The following is a 21,992-nucleotide window of genomic DNA, read 5'->3' as shown; positions in this document are numbered from 1 at the left end:
CTCTGTTCCCAAGCTGAGCCTTAGTGTTTCTCCTAGTGATAACATCAGATTCCGATTGGCTTGCACTTATGGCTGTTTGAAAATGAAGCTTCAAGATGAACAGAAATGAAGTCTGAACAAATTTAAGACTCACTTCTTCACAGCATCCTCAGAAAAGAGGAGCAGAATCCTGGAATTGGGGGGCCTAGATTTTGACTGACACACTGTCCTTTAGATTGTACTTCCCCTAAGTTTTGTGTGTGTGTGTGCATGTGCATGTGTGTGTATGTATGTGTGCATGTATATTTATGAATGTGCATATATACATGAGTGTAGATGTGTGTATGGGTATGTTGCTATGTGTAAAACTCACAGATAGAGGTGATAGTTACTCTGCCCAGGAAATATTTTGAAAAATGTATTTTAAGGGGGAATGTGACAGGTTATAGATTTAAAACCTCTGACTCTCATTACTAACCAGACCTAGCCCCAGCAGTTTCATACATGGATGTACTAATTAGACATTGCATGCCTGAATGCAATACCATAAACCCACAAAATGTCGTACTTTATATATACCCTCTGCTGTTTCCAAGACAACCATGATCTGCCTTTAAAAGGAAGGCACACCCAAGTTGATACTCATTTCAGTTATCATGCCAACTTCTAACCACTTTTCCTAGTACAATCTTCCTATTTCCTATTGGGAAGGAAAATCTAAATAAAGCCTTCACAGTGGGCTAGACTATTCTTTTGGTCCAGATCATCAGGCAATGACAAAGAGATGTTACTTCCCACCTATGCATTTAAGCCATGGAAGACTAGACTTGACAGGGAGAACTGCATTATTTTGGGCAGTGAAAGTCAGACAGAAAAGCTGAAGCTAACTGTCTACTAGTCTGGGAGGGAAGGACTAATAGTGGCAATACAGCATTGCCTTCTTTCTCCACTTAAGTTAATGATTTGACTATTTGATCTTACATGACATAGCAAAATCAAATTGATAAACAACATGACAACTATTTATTGAAGATTGATTATGAAGACTGCTGTGGCACAGTGGATATCAAGCTTGTGCAAGAGCCAGGAAGATGTAGGTTTATCTCTTTTCTTTGGTGCTCACTTTGGCATCACATATACTAAAATTGGAACGAAGGGCAGCTCAGTGGTGCTAGAGCACCAGCCCTGGAGTCAGGAGGACCTGAGTTCAAATTTGACCTCAGGCACTTAATAATTGCCTAGCTGTGTGACTTTGGGCAAGTCATTTCACTCCATTGCTTTGCAAAAAACAAAAAAAAAAACAAAATTGGAAGGATACAGAGAGGATTAGCATGGCCTCTGTGCAAGGATGACATGCAAACTAGTGAAGCATTCCATATTAACAACAACAACAACAACAACAACAAACTCTTGTCTTTGACATCTATTAGTTTAGTGACCCAGGATATCACTTAGGTATTCAATGGTTTAGCTAACTGTTTTAAGACTAAAAGTTTCCCATCTGAGCAGGTAAATGGGAGTTTTAGCACAGGAGTGCTAATAGAGTAAAATCACAGGTCAGCCCCCAGCTCTTACTTTGTAGGACTGTGAAAATTGGAAAGACATAGTCCCTTCCCTTAAAGGTGCTTGTAATCTAATTGAGGGAAAAGATTTAAAAAATAAAAATATCCTAGGAGAGGAATTTAGGCACTTTGTATTATTTATCTCAGTACTGTGCTCTGACGAAAATAGGTGTTTAATATTTAAAAATGGAATTAAAAAAATGTGAGATTGGAAGGTTATGGAAGGGTCTAGCATTTCTAGAAGCCACAACTACTAACAGCTGTTTAGGTTTCTTGAAGATTTCCATGTCCTACTTAGGCATATTAACCTTGATCCTGTATTTTTAGTATATTCTCAGGAAGTATTGAGCTGTGCACAGAAAAGGGGACAGTGTCCACAACCCCACGGAACCCTTAAGGATATGAAGGCATCTTTGGGTCTTTATACTGTCCTCTATGGTATCTACTATCAAAATATCATGAAGCTCCTCTTCCAGTCACATGTATTTGACATTTCTGTCATTTTTAACTCTTTATTCTCCCTTGACCTTTTCTGCTTAGCTATTTTCTCTTGAATCTGTACCTTCTTAACCATTCCCACTGCCACGCTGGAGTTCTGACCCTTATCACATTTTAATCTGAATCATTATAGCTAGATCCTGAGCAGAGTGAATGCTGAATCTCTTGAAGCAGCCACCTGCATTCAACTTCACAATATTTAAAGTTATACATTTATGAAATAATGTAATTGGTTCTACTCCAATGAAAATATGTTGAGTGAATTCAAATAATGCAACTGTCTAAAGGATTTCATTATTCATATCAATTCGAACCTTTCTAAATAATTGCTATTCTTATATATTTCTGCTTGATTAACTTTTCAAAAATGTCCCTGATCATGTCACTTATTAAAACTTTCAGTAACTATAAGTTGATTTATCAAGATCAGTACAAACTCTTTTTTTTTGTCATACACTTGAGGCCTTTGACCCTTGCAGGTTTATCTCATAACTACTTCCTGTAACATTCTCTCTGCTTTGGGGAAACTATGATAAGTTATGTCAATTAAATTTAATTAAATTTTCTCTGAAAACATCCTTTGCCTTCCACTTATTCCCTTATTCATATTATTCTACAGGCTAGGACTAGAATGTCTTTTTTTTCTTCCAAGCTGCATTTCTCCCAGTTGAAACTAACCATCTTTCAAAACCCAGTTCAAAGGCCCTCTCTTTCATGAAATTTTCCTTAATTAGTCATTACATTCATACAGTTAGAATCTTGTTCCTATTTCTCTCATAATCTATTTTTCTTACAGCTAGTTTTATTAAATGCCTTATCTCCCAACCAGTTAGCAACCTTTAAGAATCTAGAACCTAATCATCACAAGAATCTTATCACTCTCCCTGTCCCTACCTGCCTTTTCCCTAGGAAGAAGAATACTCTTTCTTACCAAGGCTTCCAGAGACCATTCCCAAAACCCAGAGATCATCCTCCCAAACAACCCACCCAAGTAATTAATATCCTTGGTTTTAGCACTCTTTCAAGGTTCAGATCAATCTCAATCAACTGATCAACAATAGGGCATGAACTGTATTCATTGGTGGATCAATGAGCAAATATCTACCCAACTCTTTATCTAGAAGACCCCAGACAATGGGAGCAATATTCTGTTCTTCCAAAAAAACCATACTATACATAGTATTGGACACTTTGCACTCAGGACAAAAAAAAATGCAGTGTAAAGAAAGGGAAGGATTCCATTCCTGGAGAATGATTTGAATAAAAGTGTAAGAGTGCACTGTCCTTCAGTCACTTGTGTAACTATTTCTCCCATTTCTCTTTTTTCTGAAAACAGTCAATCAGTAAACATTTATTAACCTCCAGTATGGGTAAACTACTATGCTAAGTTCCTGGGATACAGATTGTTGTTTGACCATCATTCGCAAATAGGACCAGTGACATCAGTGATGTTACAACTTGCAAATAAATTGGATTTAAAAGAGGCAGAATTGTGCAAAGTCAACCTTCTCTCTCCTCCTGTCCATATAGGAATCATATCCTTACTTGTGGGTACTCTGATCAAAGGAATATAAGTTTTGATCGTTGAAAACCTCACAAGATATATTGGGATTTATGAGATTAGATTTATTTTTTTAAGAACCTTGCCTTAAAATAAAATCACTCTGGTCTCTCAATTGACTTGGTTACAAAGAAAGGTAAAAGACAGTCCCCACTCTCAAGGAGTTTATAATCTATTCTTAGAAAAAGAATGAATATTTATTGCCATCCCCAACCCCAATTCTATTCTCAGTATTTGTTATTCCCCAGAGCAATACTTTCCTCACTACATTATATATGTTACATCTCTGTATTAGAATATAAAAATTTTGAAGGAATGGCCTAGATGTTTTACTTTTGTATCCCTAGTGTCCAAAATAGTACCTTGTTCATAGTAACTACTTATTGTTGGTTCATTCATACTGAATTGTAAGATCTTTGAGATCATGAGATAATTCTGAATTAATCTTTGTTCCTCACAAAGCTCTTAATAGGAAATGCTGGAAAAAGAAATTTCCAGTGCTCAACACTGCTCACTGCTATGAGGAGGAGAAATAAAGTGACAAGCATGACCCCTGTCCTCAAGCAATTTATAGTTTAGATGGAAGAACAATAATAATATAGACATATAAAATAATTAGAATGTTATTAAATTACCAACTGAATTGAGATGTTATAAGAATTCAGAGTATGGAAATATTCATGTGTGCTGGAGAAGGTGGCGCTTGAGCCTCATCTTGAATAAAGACTAGGTTAAAGATTAGTAGAGAGGGAGTATCACAGAGGTCATTCCAAGTCTAGAGATTCCAAATAGTAAATATCAGAGCAATAAATACTTAGAAGGAAAACATCTGAGCATTTTTAATAGAGAAAAAGATGACAGATTTGGTAGGATGATAAATGAGAAGGAAAAATCAAAGATGACTCAAATTTCTATTCTGTAAAATACAATAATATATTAGTAGAAATGAAGTAGTTGGGCAGATAAACTGTTTTTACAATTGAAGAGAATTCATTTAAATTTGGACATGATGAATTTGTATTGACTTTGGATTATTTTAGTGGAGATATCCTAGATATAGTTGAAGTACAGAATGAGAATGCAGTGGAGTGATGAAAGGGTTGAAGGAATGCACTCAGTCAAAAAATTAAGATATGCATCTCTTGAGTCTATAACAAAGATTATTCCCATATAGGTCCTCTTTTTAAATAACATGTATCTGAGGTTATCACAATCATATAATCACAGACCTTCTAGAAATGTAAGAGAAAGACATGCATATAATTGGTGCTGCTGCCTCTCTCAATGTATCAGTAGCTAAGCAGTCTCAAGCCAATGACTTAATGCTAGGGCACCATTTTTAAAAACCTCATCTCAATTCCCCTCCTGCATTCTTCGCATGTAGCCCTCTGTAAAAGAATCACACTTGAGTTGGTTCAAGTTCATGGTTCCCTTGCTTAAATTCTATCTCTAGTAGCTCTTGTGCATGCAAAAGCTAAAGAGTTTTATCTTCAGTTCTCAGCCCCATTTGCATCCTTCCATCTTTACATTAAACACTTGCTTTTAACATAGAGCATTGGAAAAGGCTTCATAGATGGTCAATCTAACCCTTACGCTTTATTCACGCTAATTTCCTTCCATTGAAAATACAATAAAAAGAATGATAATTTTAGGAACCTTGAAACAGCTGCACATTACAAGTACTCCCCTGTTGGAAAGAAGTCCTGGTGAGAATCTCTCAGAGACAGTAGAGATTCTGGGAGCTCTTATTTGGCAAAAAATCTCTCCTGCCACAGCAGAGAAATTAAAATGATCTTATTTTTTACCTCTTCTAAGTAAGAAAAATAATTGAGAACAGGAAATTTTGCTATGATTATCTACAGTTCCATAGAATTGTTTTATAACTTGTTTTTATTTTTTAAATTAATAAAGTCACCGATTCTCTTTGAATAACTCATGAAGGGGATATTTCAGACTTAACCACATTTAACTTGAAATTATAAAAGTGGAAAAGGTATTACAAATAATTTCAAATAGATTGCACAATAAAGGTGATATGATACCGAGTGACTATAATTGAAAGGGATAGACAGTGCATTTTCTTAATCTTCTTTTTCTTTATTAGACAATTTAATTCTTTAAATTTGAGTACTGTATTAAGAATCAGGAAAACTATTTGCCCTTCATAAGATAGCAGGTTGGTCCTCTGCTCATGGGGGCTTGGTAAATTGGTTCTGGGTTTAGTGTAGACACTTTATTAGCTTTAGCCTTCTACAGCTTAGAACATCAAAGTATAAAATGATCTCCTAGCCTCTACGTCAAGTAGCAAATACTCAAACATATGTCATTAATCACAAAATCACTATGGAAAATCTGTCTCCCAAGTCAGGAATATGCTCCAGTCTTCCTTTTTGACATTTGGGTATTCAGAGCAAAAGCTGTCTCCCAAGTTACAGAATATGTTCCAGTCTTCCTTTTTGACATTTGGGAATTCAGAGCTTCCTTCAAGGTTCAGTTCAGCCAGTGCATAGTTATAGGTAAATAATTGTGATAGATACTGATACACAAAGGTAAAAGTAAAATAGTTTCATAACAAAGGAGCAGTCTTTCAAAGGAAACATCATGTATATTTATAGATATACAGACATATGCAAAAAGATATAAACTGATTTTAGAGGTACAAGCCTTTGCCAAGGAGCCAAGAAAGGCTTTATATAATACTCCAGATGTTACCTTTATTTTAATGATCTTTCCTGGGAGGGGGTAGCTAGGTGGTACAGTGTATAGAGTACTGGCCCTGGAGTGAGGAGGACCTGAGTTCAAATCCAGTCTCAGACACTTAATAATTGTCTGGCTGTGTGACCTTGGGCAAGTCACTCTTAACCCCATTACCATAACTAAATAAAAAAACCCAATCTTTCCTAAGATTTCCAATTGATAGCCTATCTCCCCCTTTAAAATTAGGTTTTATTGACTTATCTAATTTATGCTATATATGCAAGTTCTCAAGTTAAAAATTTAACAATCAGCTCTTAGAAGTCAAATTGTCTCCAATTAGTTCTGACTTTTATAAAAAAAATCTTAAATCTGTGACCATTTTGCCCCAAATTTTGAGTTTTTGGTGACAGAAATGAGGCTAAGATATCTAGGTATCAAATTTTACAAAAGGAGTGTGTTCCTTTTTTGCATCATTAAATCTGGATATTACCAGAGTAGAATATGTTTCATTGTTCCTTTGAATTCTAAGCATCTGGTCCAGAGTTTTGCACATAGCAGGTGCTTAAAAATGTCCAGTGAATTGAAACAAATTCAAATAAATCAAGGACTATGCTAAAGGTTAACTAAATTACCAAAGGGCAATGTGAAGCCCAAAGGCTGTGAGTGGAAATATGGAATAGTTTACAGAGCCAAGTGCCAAATTTTTGGAAGGATATTGACCAGCGACAGTATATTTAAAGAACAGATTGTGAAAGAATTAGAAATCATGTCATCATGGTCATTTGAAGGCAAAGGATGTTTAGGCAAAAGAGAAGCAATATCTTCTAACTGCCATGTGACTAGGATAGGTGGGGAGTTGGGGTTCTTTCCACTTTCAGTGTCTTGAGTTACTTCTCACCAGAGACCCTGTGGCAGCATTCCAACTTCCTACCCCCCCGCAAAAAAATTAAAAAACACAAAATCCCTGATCCCTGGTCCTGTTTAAATGATCTTACTAATTTGTTTTCTAATGACACTACTTCTAGAAAGCTCAGTTTAATTATCTATGAATGTTCAGGACCATCAAAAATATCATAATTTAGAGGTATTTAGTTGTCACAGGGCATAGAGCACCAGACCTTTCAGGGTTCAGAGAGATAGGAGCCTGGATCCAACATCAGATGTTTATTGCTTGTGACCCTTAGCAAGGCACTTAACCTCTGATGATTCAGGTTCTTCAACTGTAAAATGGAGATAATAATGGTATCTTCTTCATAGTACTTAGGGTAGGATGTATTATATAAGTTCTAAATATTATTGCTTTTGCCATTCTTATTTTTTCCTAAATGAATTCTTGAAATGAATGTATAACGAAATAAAAGACACTTAGCTTGTATGGCTCAAAGTGTATGCATACACAGATGATCTCCATTTGGATAAATTGATCTCTATGGTTTTACTTCTCCCTTTTGTTTACCCTTTATTTCTTCAGGTTAAGAGATAAGCAAATGCTAAAGTTTCAGGTTTACACTGAGGGACGATTTTACATAGGGATATCCTGATAGATGTTTAACAATTAGGTTTTCTGGAAGGGGGGGGACATACACATTTTTAAGTATAGTCTGCATCATAATAACTTTCTTAAGTCTAGATAATAAAATAATAAATCAAATCCTGGCTTATAGCATTTTCTAATTTCTGAGGTATAAATTCTCACAATAAGAATTTAGCATTTGACTTTCATAAGTTAGATTGCTTCCCCTCTGACCTTACAGAATCTCAAATCTGCGTATTTTTTTCCAAAATTTTGAGTGTTTTGGTGACAAAAAATGGGGTTAAGATGCCCCAGGTATCATATTTTAAAAGTAGGTTGTGTTAATTTTTTGAACATTTAAATGCAGCTTAATGCTTATTATTGAGTATAAAGAATTTTTTTATTTTTCAGATTTTATTTTATTTTCTCTGGTTACATTACAAAATTCAACATTTACTTTTAAAACCTTGAGTTCTGATTCTCTCCCTTCCTCCCACTCCAATCCCCTTCATTGAGAAAGCTAGGTATTTGATATAGTTAGAAATGTGTAGTACTGAAAAGTCTTAACACAATAATCATGTTATAAGAGTAAATATAATTCCCCACCCTGGACCCACACAAAAAGAGAAAACTCAAGAAAAATAATGGTTAAAATATGCATCTATATCTGTATTCAGCCACTCTTATGTTTGATATGGATAGTATTCTTTACCATATGTCCTTCGTAGTTGTCTTGAGTCACAGTAGTGTTGAGAAAAGGTAAATTGTTCTCATCTAATCATCCTACAATTTTGCCATTACTTAATATATTGTACATTTCCCATTGCATCTGCTCATGTAAATTTTTTATATTAAAAGCATCTTCTTAATCATTTCTTATAATAGAATGGCATTTCATCATAATCACACACCACAATATATTCAGCCATTCTTCAAATGATGGGTGTCCCCTCAATCTTCAGTTCCTTGTCACCAGAAAAGAACTGCTATAACTATCCTTGTCCATATAGGTCCTTTTCCTTCCTGTTTTTCATCTCTTCTTGTATTTATATCTAGTAGTGGCACTAAGTTAAGGGGTAGACATGGTTTTATAGCCCACTGGGCAGACTTTCAAATTGCTCTACAGAATGGTTTCACTTCACAACTCTTGCAACAGTGCCTCAATCTCATTTTTCCTCATCTCCGCCAGCTTTTGTTACCTTCTCTTTATGTCTTTTTATAGTGAATCCAATAGGTATAAGATAGTACCTCAGAATGGTTCCACCTCACATTTCTCCTGAAAATCATGAGTTTAGGACATTTTAAAAAATGATTTAAATAGATAGCATTGATAACCTTGTCTGAAAATTGTTCATACCTTTTGGTCATTTGTCAATTGAGGAATGGCTTTTATTTTTTAAAAGTGACTCAGCTCTCTTTGTTTGAGAAATGAAGTCTGAGGTCTTTGAGTATAAAGAATTTTTTAAAATTTTAATCTATTTCAAATATTATTTTTTAAATTTCAAGTTTCAAATTCCATCCCCCCCACTATCACCACTACCACAATCCTCATCACCTGAGAAGGCAAACAATATGTCAATTATACATATAAAAATCATACAAAATATATTTCCATATTAATCATTTTAAAAATAAATAAATGTATTCATTAATTTATATAATTTATTATATATTATTCATTACATATTTATTATATTTATTATAATATACTTATATTTCAAATTGTACTCGAGTTCTTCAGTTTTCTCTCTAACGGTTAAATGGAATTTTTACATCCTGTGTCACTGGAAACTAACTTGAATAGTTTAATTGATTGTAATCAAGTCTTTCACAGCTGATCATCATTACAACATTGCTGTTATTAGACACAATGACCTGGTTTTTCTCACTTCACTTTGCATTTGTTCCTATAGATCATGCCAAGTTTTTCTAAAACTAATTCTCATTGTCATTAGCACATTATAATATTCTACCACTTGTTCAATTCCCTATTTGATGAGTATCCCCTTGATTTCCAATTCTTTGAAGAAATTGTTATTAATATTTTTGTGCATGTAAGTACTTTTCCATTTTTTTATTTTATTGGGATATAGATCTAGTAATGGTATTGCCTGGATAAAAGTATATTTGTTCTCCAGAATGATTGGACTAGTTCACTACTCCACCAACAATTTCTTGATGCACCTAACTTTCCCTCAACCCCACCAGCATTAGGAATTATAAGTGCAAAGTACACATTTTTAATGCCCTTTGGGTGTAATTCCAAACTGCTCTCCAGAAAGGTTGGATGAATTCACAGCTCCACCAACAATGTATTAGTGTCCCAGATATCTCATATCCCTTCCAACCTTGATCATTGTCCTTTCTGGTCATATTGACCAGTATGAGAGGTGTGCGATGATACCTCAGAGACACTTTAATTTGCATTTTTCTAATAAGTAATGATTTAGAGCAATTTTTCATGACTATGGATCTCTTTGATTTCCTCATCTGTAAATTGCCTTTGCATATCCTTTGATCATTTGTCAATTGGGGAATGGCTTGTTTTTTAAAAAATTTGACCCAGTTCTCTGTATAGCTTAGAAATAAGTCCTTTCTCAGAAATACTAGTTATAAAGATTGTTTCCCAGTTTACCACATTTCTTTTGATTTTGGTTACAGTGGTTTTGTCTATGCAAAAGCTTTTAAATTTAATGCAATCAAAATCATCTAGTTTGTTTTTAATGGTATTCTCCATGTCTTCATTGGTCATAAACTGATTCCCTTTCCATAGATCTGACAGGTAAACTACTCCTTTATCTTCTAGTTTGCTTATGCTATTGCATTTTATGTCTAAATCCTGTATCCATTTGGATCTTATTTTGGTATAGGGTGTGAGGTGTGGGTCTAATCTCAGTTTCTTCCATACTAACTTCTAATTTTCCCAGCAGTTTTTATCAAAGAGAGAGTTTTTACCCCAACAGTTGGACTCTTTGGGTTTATCAAACAGCAGATTACTACAATAATTTCCTGCTACTGCACCTAGTCTATTCCACTGTCTACCACTGTATTTCTTAGCCAAGACCAGACAGTTTTGATGACTGATGCTTTATAATATAATTTTAGATCTGGTAGTTTTTTTCATTGAATCCCTGGAAATTCTTGACTTTTTATTTTTCCATATGAATTTACTTTTTCTAACTCATTAAAGTAATTTTTTTTGGAATTTTGATTGGCAGGGCACTATATAGGTAGTTTAGGTTTGATAGAATTGTTATTTTTATTATATTAGCTCGACCTATCCATGAGCAGTTGATGTTTGTCCAGTTATTTAAATCTGATTTTATTTGTGTGAGAAGTGTTTTGTAATTGTTTTCAAAAAGTTTCTGAGTCTGCCTTGGCAAATAGATTCCCAGGTATTTTATATTGTCTGAGGTTACTTTGAATTAGATTTGTCTTTCTAGCTCTTCCTGCTGTATCTTGGTAGTCATATATAGAAAAGTTGAGGATTTATGAGGGTTTATTTTATACCCTGTGACTTTGCTAAAGTTGCTAATTGTTTCCAGTAGTTTTGTAAGATGATTTTTTTGGATTCTCTAGGTATACCATCATGTAACCTGCAAAGAGTGAGAGTTTTGTCTCTTCCTTCCCAATTCTAATTCCTTCAATTTTTTCCTCTCTTATTGCTGAAACTAACATTTCTAATACAATATTGAATAGTAATTGTGATAATGGGCATCTTTGTTTCACATCTGATCTTATTGGGAATGCCTATAGCCTATCCCATTGAATGTAATGCTTGTTGATGGTTTCAGATAGATACTACTTATTATTCTAAGGAACAGTCCATTTATTCATACACGATCTTCTGTTTTTAGTATGAATGGGTGATGTATTTTTCAGCATCTATTGATATAATCATATGATTTATGATAGTTTTGTTATTGATATAATTATTCATACTAACAGTTTTCCTAATATTGAACCAACCCTGCATTCCTGGGATAAATGCTACTTGATCATAATGTATTATCCTAGTGATAACTTGTAATAGTTTTGCTAAGATTTTATTTAAGATTTTGGGAGATAGGCCTATAATTCTCTTTCTCTGTTTTTAATTCTTCCTTGTTTAGGTATCAGCACTGTATTGGTATCATAGAAAGAGTTAGGCAGACTTCCACCTTCACCTATTTTTCCAAAGAGTTTATATAGAAGTGGAACCAATTGTTCCTTAAATGTTTGATAGAATTCACTTGTGAATCCATCAGGCCCTGGAGATTTTTTTCTTAGAGAGTTCAATGATGACTTGGTGAATTTCTTTGTTCTGAGATAGGGTTGTTTAGGTATTTAATCTCCTCTTCATTTAACCAGAGCAACTTATCTTTTTGTAAATATTTTTCCATTTCACTTAGAGTGTCACATTTATTGGCATAGAGTTGGGCAAAATAATTCCAAATTATTACTTTTAATTTCCTCCTCATTGGTGGTGAGCTCACCTTTTACATTTATGATACTAGCAATTTGATTTTCTTCTGTATTTTTTTAATTTTATTGTTTTTTTCATGAAATCTGCTCTTAGTTTTCTTTATTGATTCAATAGTTTTTTTTTTGCTTTAGAGTTTATTAATTTCTCCTCTAATTTTTAGAATTTCTAATTTGGTATTTATTTGGGGGTTTTTAATTTGTTCTTTTTCTAATTTTCTATTTGCATATTTAGTTCATTGATTTCCTCTTTCTTTAATTTATTCATCTAAGCATTTAAAGATATAATATATCCCTGACAGCTGCTTTGAGTGAATCCCATAGGTTTTGGTATGTTTGTTTCATTATTGTTGTTATCTAGGATGAAATAATTAATTCTTTCTATAATTTCTTGTTTGAGCCACTTGTTTTTGAAAATGAGGTTATTTAGTTTCCAATTAGTTTTGGGTCTATATCTCCCTGGCCCTATATTGCATATGATGTGTATTGCATTATGATCTGAAAAAGATGTATTCATTATTTCTGCCTTTCTGCATTTGATCATTAGTTTTTCATGTCCTAGTACATGGTCAATTTTTGTGTAAGTGCCATGTACTGCAGAAAAAAGTATATTCCTTTCTATCCACATTAAATTTCCTTTATAAGTCTATCGTATCTAGGTTTTCTAACAATCTATTTACCTCCTTAACCTATTTCTTGTTTATTTTATGATTAGATTTATCTAAATCTGTGAATGGGATGTTGAGGTTCCCACTAATGCTATCTATTTTTGCAGCTGCTTTGTCTGAGATAAGCTACCCCTGCTTTTTTCCCTTCAGCTGAAGCAAAATATATTTTGCTCCAACCTTTTATCTTTACTCTGTGTGTATCTCTCTGTTTTAAATGAGTTTCTTGTAAGCAGAATTTTGTAGGATTTTTTTTTTAAATCCACTCTACTATTTGCTTAGGTTTTCAGGAAAAGTTCTTCCCATTCACATTCAAAGTTATAATTACTTACTCTTTATTGCCTTCCATGCTATCTTCCTTCTGGTTGTCTCCCCCCCTCCTTTTCTCACATTATCCATTTCCCCCAGTATTTTGTTTCTGAATACTGCCACCTTCAGTGTGTTTGCCCTCCTATATCCATTCCCCCTTTCTTTCCCCTTTCCCTTTTTTCCTTCCCTTCCTTTTGTTAGTTCACCTTTTTCTCTCCCCTCCATGTCTCTGTCCCCCCCCCCCCCCACTTTTCCCCTTTTAGTACTTGAAAGGCAAAATGTTTAAGTTAACTGAGTTTGTGTGTAAGTTAACTTTAAGCCAAGTCTGATGAGAAGATTCAGGTATCTCTCATCTCCTCCCTTCTTCCCCTCTATTACAATAAGTCTTTTTTACCTCTTTATGTAAGGAGATTTATCCCATTCAATCCCCCTCCCCTATTCTCCTGTTTCATTCCTGGTCCCTTTTTAAGGAGGTAGTGTTTTTAAATTATTCTATCTGAGTCAGAGAAAATCATGAGTATCCATCACTTCTGGCTAAGTATATTCTCTCTCATAGAGTTACAGTTCTCAAGAGTTACTCTTTTTCCCATGCTGGGATATAGCCAGTTTCATCTTATTGGACAGAGTTTTTTGCCTCTTTAACCCCCTCTTTTTTTTTTAACTTTTTCATGTGTCTCTTGAACCTCCTGTTTGATGTCCATGTTTTCTGTTCCGCTCTGGTCTTTTCATCAGAAATTGTTGGAAGTCTCCCAGTTCATTAAATGACCATCTTTTCCCATGGAAGAGAAGGCTCAGTTTTGCCAGATAGTGGATTCTTGGCTGCATTCCAAGTTCCCTTGCTCTTCAGAATTTCTCATTCCAAGCCATTCAGTCCCTTAATGTTGATGAAGCCTGGTCCTGTGAAATCCTTACTGTGACTCTTTGGTATTTACATTTTTTCTTTCTGACTGCTTGCAGAATTTTCTCTTTTATCTGATAGTTCTGGAGTTTGGTCACAACATTCCTTGGTGTTTTCATTTAAGGATCTCTTTTTGGAGGGGATGGATGTATTCTTGCAATAACCATTTTACCCTCTGGTTCCACGTTATCAGGGCAGTTTTCCATCACTAAATCCTATAATATTAAATCCAAGCTTTTTTTTTTCTCTTCAATGTTTTCAAGAAGGCCTATAATTCTCAGGTTGTCCCTTCTTGATCTATTCTTGAGGTCAGTGGTTTTGCTGATGAGGTATTTTACTGTAGTTCTCCTGTGCCAGAACTCTTCCTCCAGCCCTGCCAGCAGGCTCCAGATAGTCAGTGCCACAACCAATGCGTCTGTTCCCTAGTTGACCTGTGCCCCTGTGGCTGACCAGGTTCTAGCCCTGCTGCTGATTAAGCCAGTCCAGTTCTCAGGCTCTCAGCCTCCTGGGCTCCAGCCTCACCACTAATCAGGGTAATCCAAGGCTGATTCAGGCTCCTGGGCTCTTACCTGGTCCTGTGCTCCTGGCAGAGTGTGCCCTCTATGCTTGGACTCACCCACAATTGTGGAAGACAAATCCTGGGGTAGATGGTCTTCTCCTGGCTTTTATTTCTGGGTTTTGTAGATCAGATTTCTGTTAAAAGCTTTGTTTCATTTTATTTATGGGGGAAGATCAGGAAATCTTTAGCAGTGTGCCTGTCTTCTCTCCACCATCTTGGTCGGCAGTTCCCGGTAAGTTGCATTTCTATACACAATTAATTGTGTATATATTTATTCTTTCCTCTTTGAACAAATCATGATAAGACTGAGGTTCAAGCATTACCTGCAACTCCTTCACTTTCCCCTCCATTGTAATATTTCTTCTTTATATGCTTCTAACTTCCTACTTCTCCCATTGCCTCATTTATTCTCATTCCTTCATTGCTTTTGGAGATAATTCCAACATAATTAGTTCATATCCAGAAATACTTATGAAAAGTGTTTTCCATCTTTCTGCATTCCTTCTAATCTTGGTTGCATTGTGTTTGTTTCTTCAAAATCTTGTTTTAATTTAATGTAGTCATAAATATCCATTTTGCAATTTTTGTTCTCTCTTATTTGTTCATAAGCTTTTCCCTAATTCATAGATCTGATAGATAGACAATTCTTTGTTCTCCTAATTGGCTTATGCTATTATCCTTTATGTCTCAATATTATACCCATTTTAACCTTATTTTGATATAGGTCTTGAGATATGGGTCTATATCTAGTTTATGATATACAGTTTTTGCAGCAATTTTTCCATCAATAGTGAGTTCTTATTTCAGAAGTTGCAGTTTTTGAATTTATCAAACAGTAAGTTAACCATAATCATTTACTACTATTTCTTTTGTATCTCATCTAATCCCACTGATCAACTTCTCTATTACTTAGCCAGTACAAGATAGTTTTGATGACTGCTACTTTATAATTAAGTTTTAGATTTGGTACTGCTAGACTTTTTTTCATTAATTCTTTTGTTATTTTTTACCTTTTATTGCTTCAGATTAATTTTGTTATTTTTTTCTAGCTCTGTAAAATAATTTTTGGTAGTTTTGTATGACACTGCATAAGTAATTTAATTTGGGTAGAATTGTCATTTTTATTATATTTGCTCAGCTTAAATCATGCATGATTCACATATTACCAAATTTTTTAGATTTGACTTTATTTGCATGAAAAGCATTTCTTTTTATTGTGTTCATTTGGTTTCTGAGTTCATTTTGGGAAGTAGATTCCCAAATATTTTATGTGATCAATAGTTACATTAAACAGATTTTTTCTTTCCATCTTTTGCTCTTGAACTTTGTTGGTCATATTTAGAAATGCTGATGAGTTATATAGGCTTACTTTTTGTTGAATTTTTAATTATTTCAATTAGTTTTTTTAGCTGATTTTCTAGGGTTCTCTTAATATGCCATCTTATCATCTGGAAAGATGGAAAGGTTTGTCTTCTCATTGCCAATTCTAATTCCTTCAATTTCTTTTTCTTCTCTTATAGCTAAAACTAACATCTCTAATACAGTATTGGCTAATGGAGGTGACAAAAGGTATACCTGTTTTTACACTGAATAGTTGTTTTTCTGATGAAATATTTCACATTTTTTTCATTTGTTTGACTTTGTTTTATGTTTCTTGAAGTCTCATGGAATCATTAGTTTCTAGTTGCCCAATTCTAATTTTTAAGGAATTATTTTTTTTCAGTGTGACTTTTTAATTTTTTTCCCTAATACACTAATTCTAGTTTTTTAAAATATGTACTTAAATATTTTTGTGCCTTTTTGCCAAGCTTTTATTTCTCTATTCTTATTTTTGTATCACATTTATTTCTTTTCCCAATTTTCTTCTATTACTCTTTTTTAATTAAATGAAAGATTTTATTTATTTTGAATTTTATAAATTTACCCCATTCTTGCTTCCCTCCCCCCACCCCCCACAGAAGGCAATCTGTTAGTATTTACATTCTTTCCTTGGTATGTATTGATCTAAGTTGAATGTGAAAGAGAAATCATATCCTTAAGGAAGAAAAATAAAGTATAAGAGATAGCAAAATTATATAACAAAATAATGGGGTTTTTTCCTAAATAGAAGGTAATAGTCATCACAGATAGCCCCCAATTTTCCCTGATTGTTGCACTGATGGAATGACAAAAGTCCATCAAGGATGATGATCACCCCCATGTTGCTGTTAGGGTGTACAATGTTTTTCTGGTTCTGCTCATCTTGCTCAGCATCAGTTCATGAAAATCCTTTCATGCTTCCCTGAATTCCTATCCCTCCTGGTTTCTTTTTTTTTTTTGGTTAATATGACTTTGTTGATACATTACTAAAATATTCTTGTTTAAGAGTAACATAGTACTCCCTCCCCCACAAAAATCTAGAACCCCATGAGAAATAAAGTAAAAGAAAGAGAAAAAATGAAAAAATAAATATGTTTCAGTCTGTATTCTGATACCATCAGCTCTTTCTTGAGTGGATGACATTCTTTATCATAAGTCCATAACCGAATTTGCTTCCATATTTTTCCACAGTTGTCTCTTGCTGATTGTAATTCCCTCCATCCTTTCCTCCCCACTACCATACATTATATTTTCTCTCTCCTTTCACTCTGTCCCTCTTCTAAAATGTGCTGTAGGGTAGCTGAGTGGTGCAGTGGAAAGAGCACTGGCCCTGGGGCCAAGAGGTCCCCAGCCCACGTACCATCCCTGAGACCCAGCAACCACCTGGCCCTGTGGTCCCAGACAGGCCACCCAATCCCAGCACCTTGAAAAAAGTAAAAAAAGAAAATGAGTTATATATGACTATTCTCTCCTATGGTCTACCCTTTCCCCCATCACCCACATCCATCCATTTCCCCCATCCCTCTTCTCTATATATTTCTCTAGATGTCTATACCCTATTGAGTGTGTATGCTGTTTCTTCTCTGAGCCATTTCTTATGAGAGAAGGTTCCCTCATTCCCCTTTGCCTTCCCCCTTCCATATCATTGCAAAAAAAAATCTTTTATATGAAATATCTTAACCTATTCCACTTCTCCTTTCTCTTACTCCCAGTACATTTCCCTTTTATCCATTGACTACATTTTTAACAGTATATTATATCTTCAAATTCAGCTCTCTCCTGTGCTTCATCTATGAAAGCTCCTTCTACCTGTTTTATTAAATGAGAAGGTTCATATGAGTATTATCAGTATCATTTTTCTATGCAGGAATACAAGCAATTCATCATCATTAAGTCCCTCATAATTTACCCTTCTCCTCAACTGAGTCCTGTATTTGAAGGTCAAACTTTCTGTTCAGTTCTGGTCATTTCAACAGGAACATTTAAATTCTCCCTCTTTCATTGAAAGTCCATCTTTTCCCCCTGGAAGAGGATGTTCAATTTTGCTAGGTAGTTGATTCTTGCTTTCATTTTAAGTTCTTTTGCCTTCTGAAATATTATATTCCAAGTCCTACAAGCCCTTAATTTAGTTACTGCTAAGCCCTGTTTAATCCTGACTGTAGCTCCATGATATTTGAATTGTGTCCTTCTGGCTGCTTGTAATATTTTCTCTTTGACTTGGGAGTTCTGTAACTTGGCTATAATATCCCTGGGGGTTGGTTGTTTTTGGATCTCTTTCCAGGGGAGATTGGTGGATTCTCTCAATTTCTATTTTGCCCTCTGCTTCTAGGATATCAGGACAATTTTCCTGTAGTAATTCTTTAAAAATGAGGTCAAGGCTATTTTTATGATTATGAGTTTCATGTATCCCAATAATTTTTTGAATTATCTTTCCTGATTCTGTTTTCCAGATCAGTTGTTTTTTCAATGAGATGTTTCACATTTTCTTCTAATTTTTCATTCTTTTGGTGTTGAGGTATTTCATCTTGTTTTATTGTAAAGTCATCAGCTTCCTTTAACTCCATTCTGCATCTGAAGGATTTGTTTTCCTCAGAGAGTTTTCTTATTTCCTTTTCCATCTGGTCAATTCTGCTTTTTAAAGCATTCTTCTCCTCAATAACTTTTTCAACTGTTTTATCCATTTGACCTAAGCTGGTTTTTAACACGCTATTTTGTTCAGCATTTTTTGGATTTCCTTGACTAAGCTGCTAACTTTGTTTACATGTTCTTCCTGCATCTCTCTCATTTCTTTTCCCAATTTTTCTTCTACCTCCCTTACTTGATTTTCCAAACCTTTTTTGAGCTCTATCATAGCCTGAGCCCAACTTCTAGTTTTCTTGGAGTCTTTAGATGCAGAAGCTTGTACTTCCTCATCTTCAGATTGAGTATTTTGATCCTCCTTGGGATCATAGACAAAGTATTTGTCATTGGTAAGGTTCCTTTTTTTTTCCTTCTTACTCATTTCCCCAGTCTGTGACTGGTTTTGGGATGTTTCCTGAGCTTTTGAGTTTTATTGGGACACCCCCCACAAGGACCTCAGTGTGTGTGAGGCTCTGACTGCTCTCCCTGTCTGTGCATGGCCAAAGCGCATCCCTTTGCCATGGGGCTGAGGGGGCAGTTCCCTGTTCTATAGGGAGCCTAGACTGCACTTAGGATCCGAATGTGTTCAGAGACCCAGAGTCCTGTTCCGAGGATAGACCTTGGAAGTCTCCCTCTACTCCCTCACCTTAGGTGGGCTAAGCACTCAGGGCACAGCTGCCTAAAGCCTCCTCCTCACCAACTCCACAGGCCTGCTTCTATTTCCTGGATCTGGGCTGCTAGCCATGCTGAATGCTGTGGATGTGCTGAGTGTTGCGACTGCACTCAGGGCCTGGGCTTCTCACTTGTTCTTGTAGAGGTCTCCCTGTTGATCTTCCAAGTTGTGCTTGGTTCTCCCAGGAAACTGCTTCTTTACTATGGCAGGGCTGCCCATCTAAACCCATGGAACAGAGTTTTTCCACTATTTTTCAGGTTACCTTGGGTTGGAGAATTGCCTCACTGGATTTTTCTATGGGTTCTGTCTCTCAAAAGTTTTGTTAGATTCATAATTTTAAGATTTTTGAATTATTTTGGAGAGAGCACCCAGGGGAGGCTCTTCTCCTGCTGCCATCTTGGCTCTGCCCCTCTCTTCTATTACTCTTATCTCTTTCTTTAACTCTTCTAGGAATTCTTGTTTGTCTTTGGTCCAATTAGCATTTTTCTTTGAGGATTTGGTTGTAGTTGTTTCTATAGTGTTATATTCTTCTGAGTTTCTGTCATGTTTTTCCCTGCCAACATAGTATTTTTTAATGGGCAAATTTCTTTCTTTTATTATTCATTTTTCCAGCCTTTTTCTTTTAAGTTTGAGTTTTAAGTTTAAGTTGACATTTGCTCAACTGGGATTGATGAGGTATTGTCCTAAACCTCAGTCATTTCATGCTGATATTTTCAGATTCTGGGGCTTCCAAGGTGTGATTGTGGGTGGGAGAGGTATGGTCATGATTTTCCTTGTCTATAATCTAGATTTTGGTTGCCTGTAGAGCTAGCACACTTATTTTCTTTGGAACTGACATCAAGGTCCCTTTTCCCTTGTTACTGACAAGCAGTCCTCCTTTTCACCTTGGAATCCAACCCGAGACTGTTATGGGAATTAGAGTTGCCAATAAGTACCAGGTGTACCCAGTACTAAGAAAAAGTCTTCTATAATCCTGTTCTGACCAATTATCCAACTCTTTTATTGTCTTTGGTCTGTGACCTTCTAAAGTTGCTGCTGCCTTTATTGCTGCTGCCCTGTGTTCTCCAGACATTTTTCTCCTAAGATGGAAATGCCCTCTTCTGCTAACCAAATTTTTCTTAGCCCAGAATAATGTCTCACCCCAATCTTTTCTTAGCTTTGCCATTCCAGGAATTATTTTTAAGTTGTTTGGAAGGGAATAATTGAGAGAGTTCAGCTGGGTTACTACCTCTAATCTGCCATCTTGGTTTCACCAATTCACCATAAAGAAATTTGAAGGAATGACTCATGCACTAATTTATTATTTTAAATGTTTTATTGATGCCTTACTCAACACCTTACCATGTATGTTACAAGTGCTAAATAGCTTCTTATTAAATACTAGTATGTTTTTTTTTAAATAAATACTGTTGTTATTTATTTTTTAGTCATGCCTCACTCTTCATGATCCTATTTGGGGGGGTTTCTTGGTATAGCTACTAGAGTTATTTCCCATTTTCTTATTCAGTTCATTTTATAGATGAGGAAACTGAAGCAAACAGGGTTAAGTGACTTGTCCAGGGTTACACAAGTATATCTGAGCACACATTTCAGTTCATTTAGAGGAGTGTTCTTGAATCCAGGACTGCTATTCTAGATGTTCTATTCACTCTGCCACCTCTGTTCAATAAAGAATGAACATACTACTAATTTTGTGTGTGTATTATATGCTTAAAGATGCTTTATATAGGCTTAATAAGTGTTTGTTGAATTAAATTTCTAACACCCCAGTCATCTCCTTATATGCCTTCATCCTAAAGAACTTTCCTTGAAAATTCAGTTGAGAAAGGAAAGGAAGAAAAATAGTTAAGAAAAACCAAGCAACACAAATTTTTCTATGGTGAAGAATATTTCATCTGTCCTTCAGGACCAGTGATATCTAATTTGATTTTAGCTATGTTTTTTGGCCCTGTTTTCTTTTTTATTATTTTAGTTAAACTGTATTATTTTATTTACTTTGTCATTAGTTAACTTGTCTTCCCATGTTTAAATCAATCACTTATAGGCCTTTTAAAACTGAAATCAAATTCAAAAACAATCACATACAAAAATTTAAGTCATTCTCCACATAAACAAGTGCAAAATGTTACCTGATCAAATTTACTCAATATTGGAAAGTACGCCACTTAGAAATTAATTCCCCGTAAGTCCATCCTTCTTTCTTTTTTTATTCTTTTTTTTAATTCTCATTTTGTACAAATGTTTTTTTTACATTAATAAAATATTCTTGTTTAAGAGTAAACAAAATACCCCTCCCTCCCATGAATATAGACTTGGTTGGGCGATAAAGTAAAGGGGAGAGAAAAAAATAATAGTAATAGTTGTAGGTATGGCCAGGTGGCGCAATGGACGAAGCACCAGCCCTGGAGCCACGAGCACCTGAGCCCACATCCAGCCCCGTAGACCCAACAATCACCCAACTGTGTGACATGCAAGCCACCCAATCCCCACTGCCCTGCAAAAAACAAAAAGAAGGAAAAAAAGACCCTAAATAAAATAAAATAGTAATAATAGTAGGGGTGGCTGGGTGGCAGACAGAGCATTGGCCCTTGAACCAGGAGCACCCGGGTCCAAATCTGGCCTCAGACACCCAAAGATCA

The 21,992-nt window shown here is 35.2% G+C and overlaps 1 protein-coding gene and 1 non-coding gene across 3 annotated transcripts in view; both read left to right on the top strand.

The window, feature by feature from the left end:
• LOC141498451 (uncharacterized) overlaps positions 1-21,992 on the top strand; it is a 167,329-nt gene that overhangs the window by 82,350 nt on the left and 62,987 nt on the right. The window lies entirely within an intron of this gene.
• On the top strand, positions 1,257-1,362 carry LOC141503697 (U6 spliceosomal RNA). The gene has a single exon (XR_012473028.1). It is a non-coding gene; the product is annotated as a U6 spliceosomal RNA (small nuclear RNA).

Source organism: Macrotis lagotis, chromosome X (assembly GCF_037893015.1).
Source record: "Macrotis lagotis isolate mMagLag1 chromosome X, bilby.v1.9.chrom.fasta, whole genome shotgun sequence".
Classification (NCBI taxonomy): domain Eukaryota; kingdom Metazoa; phylum Chordata; class Mammalia; order Peramelemorphia; family Peramelidae; genus Macrotis; species Macrotis lagotis.
The sequence above is the reverse complement of the archived record's forward strand: the minus strand, read 5'-3'. Positions and strand labels throughout refer to the sequence as shown.